Consider the following 8464-nt stretch of genomic DNA (forward strand, 5'->3'; position numbering starts at 1 on the left):
GTTTATTGCCAGCAAAGGATTGACAAGACCCCTTCTTGAAAGAGAGAAGTGCTGGCTATTGTGTTAGGTGACCTCTTATAACCTGCAAGATTTAGGGACTCTTGCTGCTTTATTTGGTCATAACTGACTAAAGGAGTGCCATCTCAGGTGACCTATATGACCTGTGAGGTTTAGGGGACCTTCCTGCCTTATATGGTTATAGCAGACCAAAGGAGTGCCATCTCAGGTGAAGGGGGTGGTAGCTAATTGTTTACTACCTCTACTGAATGAGCCTAATGCTGCCTAGGGAAAGAGCATGCTAAGCTAGGAGAGAGGGGGCCACTGGGTCCACACCAACAACTCCTGTGGATGGTCAAATGGCTAAAGTATCTGTGACTCTTGTGGATTCTAGGAGGCCTGCAGACCATGTGCTGATTCTGGGAGTGTTCCTCAGGCTGACTGGCTGGCAGTGGTTTCTGAATTTCCATTGTAGCTGATGCTTGTATGTGTGTGTGTGTGTGTGTGTGTGTGTGTGTGTGTGTGTGTGTGTGAGAGAGAGAGAGAGAGAGAGAGAGAGAGAGAGAGAGAGAGAAAGACAGAGAGACAGAGAGAGCGAGAGACAGAGAGACAGAGATAGAGAGACAGAGAGAGACAGAGAGACAGAGACAGACAGAGAAAGAGACAGAGACAGAGAGACAGTTTTGTGTATGTGAATGTACTGCAGACAGAAAGACAGAAAGAGAGAGCTTTGTGTATGTGAATGTATTGATCCAGTTTAACTCTGTGACTGCTGTACTGGCTGATTCTCTCTAGTTGGTCATGTGATATGTGAAAGCTAAATACTATATATTGTCATTCCAAACATATCCCTGTGACACTTAGCCACTCATACTTTCCTGTCCAGCTGATTCTGTGAGCTTATCAAGCTTTTAAAATCTGTCTAGCTCCAGGGTTCCAGTGGTATGATATGTTTGTGTTTAACTCAATTCATCTCTGATTTGGTGAAAGTTCTGATGAATCGTTTCAAGTTTGTGCGTGTGTGTGTGTGTGTGTGTGTGTGTGTGTGTGTGTGTGTGATTCCTAATTGTAATGGTAGATATCTTCTGTACTGCAGTTACAATCACAAAGGTTTGGTTGTTCTGACTAGATGATTGTTTCTAGCCTTATCCTATGGTGTGATCTGTCAGATTGTGTCCACTGGAATTGAAAGTATGCTGTTGTGTTTCCAAATACACACATGTCATGATCCTTCTATTGTTTGACTCATTTATATTTTTTCCCTGTTCTGGGCCGCTTGTATACTCGGAAAGCATTCTACCACTGAGCCATATGTATAACTCCTGTATTTATAGACAGAGCTTCACTATGTAGCGAATATGACCTTGAACTAGCAATCCTCCTTCTTCATCCTCCCACCTGAGTCTCCCAAGAGCTAAGGTTAGAGAATGCTGGGCTACAGGGGTGAATTCCACTCTCAGCTCCTCAATCTATATTGAAACAGAGCTCTATGTATTCAGGACTGACCTGACTCTGGTTCCTGGACTTGGCATCGAGTGTATGTATGTGTCTGTTTTTGTCGTTCTGACTCTGATGTAATTGGTTTATGGTTAACTGAAAGCTTAGGGGTGTTTTTTTTGTGTGTTTTGTGCTAGTGCTGGGGCTTGAACTCAGGACTTAGGCATCCTCCCTGAGCTTGTTTTGCTCAAGGCACACATTCTACTACTTGAGCCACTGCTACACTTCCAGCATTTTTTTGTTGATTCATTGAAGGTAAGAATCTCACAGGCTTTCCTACCAGAGCTGACTTTGAACCATAACCCTCAGATCTCAGCCTCCTGAGCAGTTAAGATAACAGGCATGAGCCACCATGTGTATCTTGTTCAATGATTGGTTTCACTGAAAATATCTAGAAGCTAAGAATTCTTTTCTTATTACTGGTGCTGGGGCTTGAAATAAAGGTTTCTACACTAATTGGAGGCTTGAGCCATGGGAACCTGGCTATTGTGCCTTTAAGGGTCTGGGGGATCCCAGTTCAGAGTAAGCTAAGGCAGGAAAGTCCTCAGAGTTTTATTACCACTAATGCAAGAAAGCTAAGAGTGGAGCTCTAACTCAACTGGTATATCATTAGCCTTTAGTGAAAAAGCTGAGACAAAGCTGGATGTGGTGGCTCACGCCTATAAATCCTAACTACTCAGAAGGCTGAGATCTGAGGATCGTAGTTCAAAGCCTGCATGGCACTGAAGTCAGGGAGATTCTTATCTCCAATTAATCACTAGAAAACTGCAAGTGGCCCTGTGGCTCAAGGAGTAGGGGGGTAACCTTGAGCTGAAGAGCTCAGGGACAGCACCCAGGCCCAGGGTTCAAGCTCCACGACTGACAAAGAAAGCTGAGAGATCACTTAGGCCCCCAGTTCAAGCCTTGAGTACCTGTGCTTGGTTCAAGCTTTGTTCTGGGCTGCAGGTCTTCGAGACCAGAGTCCACCTGCAGATGCCAGCTCTACAATAAAAACCCTCAATTCGATCTTTCAAAATGTGGCTTCTCTGTTTCTTGCTGACTGAGTTATGTTACATTACCACCATACCCAGACCCTCCTGTTCTGGCCCCTACTGTTTTATTTATGGTAGAAACAATGTTCAAACTCAGGGGTTGAAAAGTGTCTGATAGAGAGTCTGACAGAGAGACTGAGGGAGTCTGATATCCTAACCCCATGGACTGTCTCTGGGCCTGCAGAAATGCTTTCACAGTGCCCATTATGACATCGGACCGTGTGCTATCCTGAGGTCCTGCCCATCTACCTGGAACTCTGCCGAAAAGTGGGCAGCCAGGGGGCCTGTGTGATGACTCCATTGAGAGGGGCACTCATTATGTCCATTGGTTCCTATAGCAGTGTTGGAACTTTAGCTTTAGTTAGACTGTGATGAGCGGGGTTTTTGGTAGTCCAGAGCCCTCAGGCAAAGAAAGACAACCGTGATTGTTGAGTGAGATTTTTTTTTAACTCTGAGGATCTGAGAGGATGGTGGAGATCCGACAGTCAGCTGAAATGCAGGTCAGTGTGGATGGGCTGGGGAAGAGAGGTGTTCAAATGGTCAAGGAAAAGATATGTTAACAGGGAAGGGAGGTAGAGATAAAGCAGAGGGGACATATGTGGATGATGACACACAGAGGGACAGCATAGACTTTCAGATGGAAGGAAGAGGTAATGGTGGGCAAAATGGGTAACATGGGGGCAGAATAGGTGAGGGGGGCAGAGGAGGGAGGCTTGGCTAGTCACTTAGCACCCCAGTAGGTACAAGCTGAATACCAATATGGGAGTAGGGGGCTCAGGGGGTTTCTGGGCCAGGGCCAATCCAAGACAATCAGCATATCAATTTCATAACCTTTAGACCTTAGTCCTTTCTAGTGTAGGATGTAGGCTGTGGCCAGTGTGTGTCTTGGGGCCATGTTCTTCATGTAAAGACTCCTGGTCACCTTTGGACACCTAGTCTTCTCCAGTGAGTATGGCCAGGGTAGGGAACTGGGACAAAAGTCTCTGAGCTTCTTTCCTCCCTGATCATGGACCCAACAATTTCCAAGAGGAGGATGGATGCTCAGCTCCTGTGTAGATTTCTGGCGCTGTGAGAGTGAGGTTTGGGGTATCAGTCCTCATGTGCCTGTCACATCCTGAATGCCACGTTTCTTCTTTATTGTTCCAGATTGTATGCCAGAAGCAATAGTCCATATATACAACCACCAAGACCAGCTTAGCCATTTCGTGTGCCTCACCATCCTCCTTGCCATGGCCTTAACTCTGTGGAGGGTACTAATTCTAGTCGGGATTGGGAGGTGTGTGGCAAGAATTCCCAGGAAGCTGGGTACCAGGAGAGGATGAATAGAAGTCATAGACTCAGCTATTTGGAAAGAGGCTGGAGCTCTGGCAGTGGAGAGAGTTGTTAGATACAAGGAGTTACAGGAATGGACACACAGAAAGGCAGAGTTGTCTGGGACAGTTAAGGCAAAAATTGGTGGCCTGACAGAAGCGGTGGGGACAGGAATGTCAGGAAAGGAAGGCTCAACAGGTAAGAGCACTAGTTCAGTCAGAGGAAAGAGGCACAGATGGATGGCTAGACAGAAGAGACAGGCAGAAACAGTTAATCAGAAGATAGAAGCACCAAGATGATGAAGAAAGAAGATGAATCTGGATGTGATAACACATGTCTGTATTCCCAACAGTCAGAGGGCTGAGGCAGGAGGATCTCAAGTTTAAGGTCAGATAGGTCTCCATAGCAACGTAGAGCTGGATAAATGGAGACAAAGGCAGGACTTGGAGACTAGGGAGTAGGGCAGATGCTTATCTAAAGGGGAGGCAGAATGAAAGGATTTCATACAGAGGCAGAGTGAAAAGATTTTATTAGAGTGGAGGTATGAAGCTCATTTAGACAACGGAGACATAGAGGGACAGTCACACAAGGCAGAAACACAGTCTTTGGAGGAGAAAATAGGGATTTCAGACAAGGTCGAGCTCAAGATATAGTAATAGAGACAGTTGCTAGTGGCTCATAACTAGAATCCTAGCTACGCAGGCAGCTGAAATCTGATAGTTACATATCAAAAGCCAACCTAAGCAGTAATGTCCAAGAGACTTATCGCCAATTTACCACATATGCAAAGAAAGAAAGAAAGAAAAGGAAAAGAAAAGTATGGAAAAAAGCTGGAAGAGGAGTAAGGACAGCATAGACCCTGAACTGAAGCCCCAGTACTGGCACACACGTGCACACACACAATGACCTTCTCCCATTCAGGAGGGGACAGCACGTGAGTCCTCTTCCCTGACTTGCCTTTGTCTCACCACAGTTCTGGAGAATGCTGCTGCTTACAAGCTAATACTTGTGCTTGCTGTAACCTTGATCATGCTGGCTGGCATTACTATTTTTGTTGGCGTGTTCCATTCATACAGGGAACCTTGTGGAATATCGGTCAGTACCTTCTACCCAGTCCCCAGCCTGACCTTGTACCTGCACTTAGCTTGACTCCTGCCCTTCTTATCCTTCAGCCTCCAAGTAAGGCACAAGTGTCATCTGGCTCTCCACCTGAACCTTCACCCTTCATCTGGTACCTGGTTTTGTGGACCCCCTTTGTGCCAATAGCCCAATAGTCAGGTGAGCACCCCATGGTTAAGGGCAGGAGAAAAGAGGCAGCATTCAGCAAGAATGCTTGTTCTTAGATATAGTGACATTAGTGGAACATTGTCAGGATGGAGCTGTGGGAAATAGAGGAAGGATGAAGCCAGGAATGGGGGGAGGGTTACAAGACTAAGGGCAATTGTCTTAAGAAGGGACAGAGCAGATAGAGCACCTGCAAGCGTCTAAGATACTGGAAGAGGCAGAGAGGCTAGAGATGGAACTCAGTGGGAGAATGCTTTTCTAGCATGCATGACCCCTTGTGTCCCATCCCTAGTATTGCAAAATGGGATCGTTCTAGAGGGTGGATTCTTCAGGCAGATGAGGGAGAGCTATTGTGAAGAGAGGTGGAAGCATTTTCAAAATGGAGGATTCAAGAAACTGCTGGCTTGTAGGAGGAGTTTTAGGGCCAGGTGTAGTGGTTATACTTGTAATCACCTGCTATATGGGAGAATTTGGTAGAAGAATCTTGATGTGACTCTAGCCTAGATGAAATGCTTGTTTCTGGGCCAGGAGTTTGGCCTCGTAGTACAGTGCTTGCCTAGCATGCACGAAGACTCGGGTTCAATTCCTTGGTACCACATACACAGAAAAAATGCTGGAAATGGTGCTGTGGCTCCAGTGGTAGAGCTCTAGCCTTCAGAAAGCCCAAGGACAGTGCTCAGGCCCCAAGTTCAAGGCCCAGGACTGGTTAAAAAAAAGAAAGAAAGAAATGCATGTTTCTACCTGAAAATATACTGAAAGCAAAATGGGATTAGGGCATGCACAGCTCACATGATAGAGCTCCTTTCTCACAAATGTGGGGCCCTGAGCCAGAACAGTACAGATAAATACATTTTTAAAAGTAGGAGATGACAGACAACAACAAATGCTGGTGAGGATATGGAGAAAGAGCAACCCTGCTGCATTGCTGGTGGGAATGTAAACTAGTACAACCACTCTAGAAGGCAGTTTGGAGGTTTTTCAAAAACCTAAACATAGATCTTCTGTACAACCCAGCCATACCACTCCTGGGCATCTACCCTGAGCATCATAATCCAGGTTATGATAAGGATATTACATCAAGCAGTACAAGAGCAATCACTCAATATGCATTTACTCAAGGTCATTAACATAAACTTGGAGATATAACTATAACTATATAGACATATACATATACGATAGGATATATATTCTATAGAGATATCGATATATAGATCACAAACTCTCAGCTCAATTTTAATTTTATTCTTAAATTTATGTGCCAGTGATTGCACATAAAGATTCCATTCTTGAATACTTGTTTGTTAAACTTGACATTTGAAATATGATGTAAAAAATCAAGCCAGGCCCGTTGCCTCACACCTGTAATCCTAGCTACCCAGGAGACTGAGATCTGAGCGGTTCAAAGCAAGCCCAGGCACAAAAGACCTTGTGACTCTTATATCCAATTAATCACTAGAGAAGGGTAGAGAAGGCTCAAGGGGTGAGGTGGTAGCCTTGATCTGAAGAGCTCAGGGACAGTGCCCAGGCCCAGAGTTTAAGCTCCATGACCTACAAAAAAATCATCATCACAAACACAGAAAAGGCCAGAGTGGTGCTGTGTCTCAAAAGGTAGTGTGCTAGACTTGAGCACAGAGAGGCTCAGATTCATTGCCCAGGCCTTAAGTTCAAGCCACATCACTGGCAAAAAAATCAATATTAATAAAAAAATTTTTTGTGGGTAATGGAGCTTGAACTCAGCCTGAACTTTGACTCTGAGCTCTTCAGCTCAAGGCTATGTCCCTAGCCTTGAATCAAGCCCATTTTCTTTTCTTCTAGTGGTTAATTGGAGATAAGAGTCTCAGGCCCTTTTGTGCCAGGGCTGGCTTTGAACCTTGATCCTCAGATCTCAGTCTCCTGAGTAGCTAGGATCACAGGCATGAGCCACAGCTTTGGGTAATATAGTCTTTTAATAAAATAATATAAATAAACAATTCATTAAGAACACTGACTAGGCCGGGAGTTTGGCCTAGTGGTAGAATGCTTGCCTAGCATGCACGAAGACCTGAGTTCAACTCCTCGGTACCACATACATAGAAAAAAGCTGGAAGTGGTGCTGAGGTCAAGTGGTAGAGCTCTGGCCTTGAGAAAGTCCAAGGACAGCGCTCAGGCCCTGAGCTGAAGCCCAGGACTGGCAAAAAAAAAAAAAAACACTGACTAATGAGACTAAGGACAAAGGATGCACCAATGTAACACAAATGATCACAATATGTGGAAATGAATCTTACATTGTGGTAGTGTGGGGGTGAGAGAAAGTGGGAGAAAAACATGGAAGGGAGTAACAATTTTCAAGAAGAAATATACCCACTACATTATATATGTAACGGTAACCCCTCTATACATCACCCTGAACATATTTTTTTATTAAAGTAGGAGATGAAGGAAAGGAGGAGAGTCAGGAATGGATGGGACAGTTTTGGCTTGTGGGGGTGAAATAGATTTCAGGAGCCTACTGAAACAGAGACTGGTGAGGAGTTTCTGACAGCCCCATCTTTTGCTCTTCTCTCCTGCAGGCCCTGTGTGTTGACATCCTCAGAATCCACCTCAGGAAAATCAGTCTGGGCCTCCTGCCTACTGAATGGACTAGAGATCAAAGCCACAGTTGTGAACAAAGACGTGGACTGTCTTAACCCAGTCTATGCCCGAGAGCATGAGTCTCTGTGTCGAGGGAAATGGGCCGTTTTCCTGAACCCTGTTTTTTTTTTTTTTTAATATTTCTCCATTACAATTTGATTTGATTTTTTTATTTTTTTAAATATATTTTTATTGTAATTAATAAAAGGGTTACATGATATTTGCCAGATAGAAGGTGCATTAATTCACATACATTGATACCCTTTCACATGTCTTGGTACCCATTACCCTCCCCCCACCCCCCTCTCCTGAACCCTTTCTATGGAGTGGTGACTCTAGTCTCAATCCCAACTCCAAATACCATGGGAAATGGAGAGGGAAGGTGGGACATCCGGGGTCCTTACCCAGCCCAGTCCCTACTCCACTTCCTGGCCCCAATGGCTACTCAAGATTTTTCTGAGGTTAAGAGAAAGAATAAAAATACCATTTGAAATGACTGGTCTCAGTCATCTCATCTTTGTTAAAGATTTCTTGGAGGCAGGGAGCTTGGCCTAGTGGTAGAGTGCTTGCCGAGCACGCACAAAGACCCGGGTTCAATTCCTCAGTACCACATATATAGGGAAAAAAAGCCAGAAGTGGTGCTGTGGCTCAAGTGGCAGATCACTGGCAAAAAATGTCTTGGAGGACCCTTTTCTAAGGATAAGTAAAGGTAAACTGAGACCTCAAGAAGAGCT

At 44.9% G+C, this 8464-nt stretch overlaps 1 long non-coding RNA gene across 1 annotated transcript; it reads left to right on the forward strand.

Annotated features, from left to right (window-relative positions):
* Positions 1–4569: 4569 nt before the first annotated feature.
* Positions 4570–7859, forward strand: LOC150040697 (uncharacterized). The gene is made up of 3 exons (XR_016533847.1): positions 4570–4931; positions 5009–5114; positions 7670–7859. It is a non-coding gene; the product is annotated as an uncharacterized LOC150040697 (long non-coding RNA).
* The last annotated feature ends 605 nt before the right edge of the window (positions 7860–8464 follow it).

This window comes from Megascapheus bottae, chromosome X, assembly GCF_031878675.1.
Source record: "Megascapheus bottae isolate mThoBot1 chromosome X, mThoBot2.hap1, whole genome shotgun sequence".
In the NCBI taxonomy this organism is placed as follows: Eukaryota; Metazoa; Chordata; class Mammalia; order Rodentia; family Geomyidae; genus Megascapheus; species Megascapheus bottae.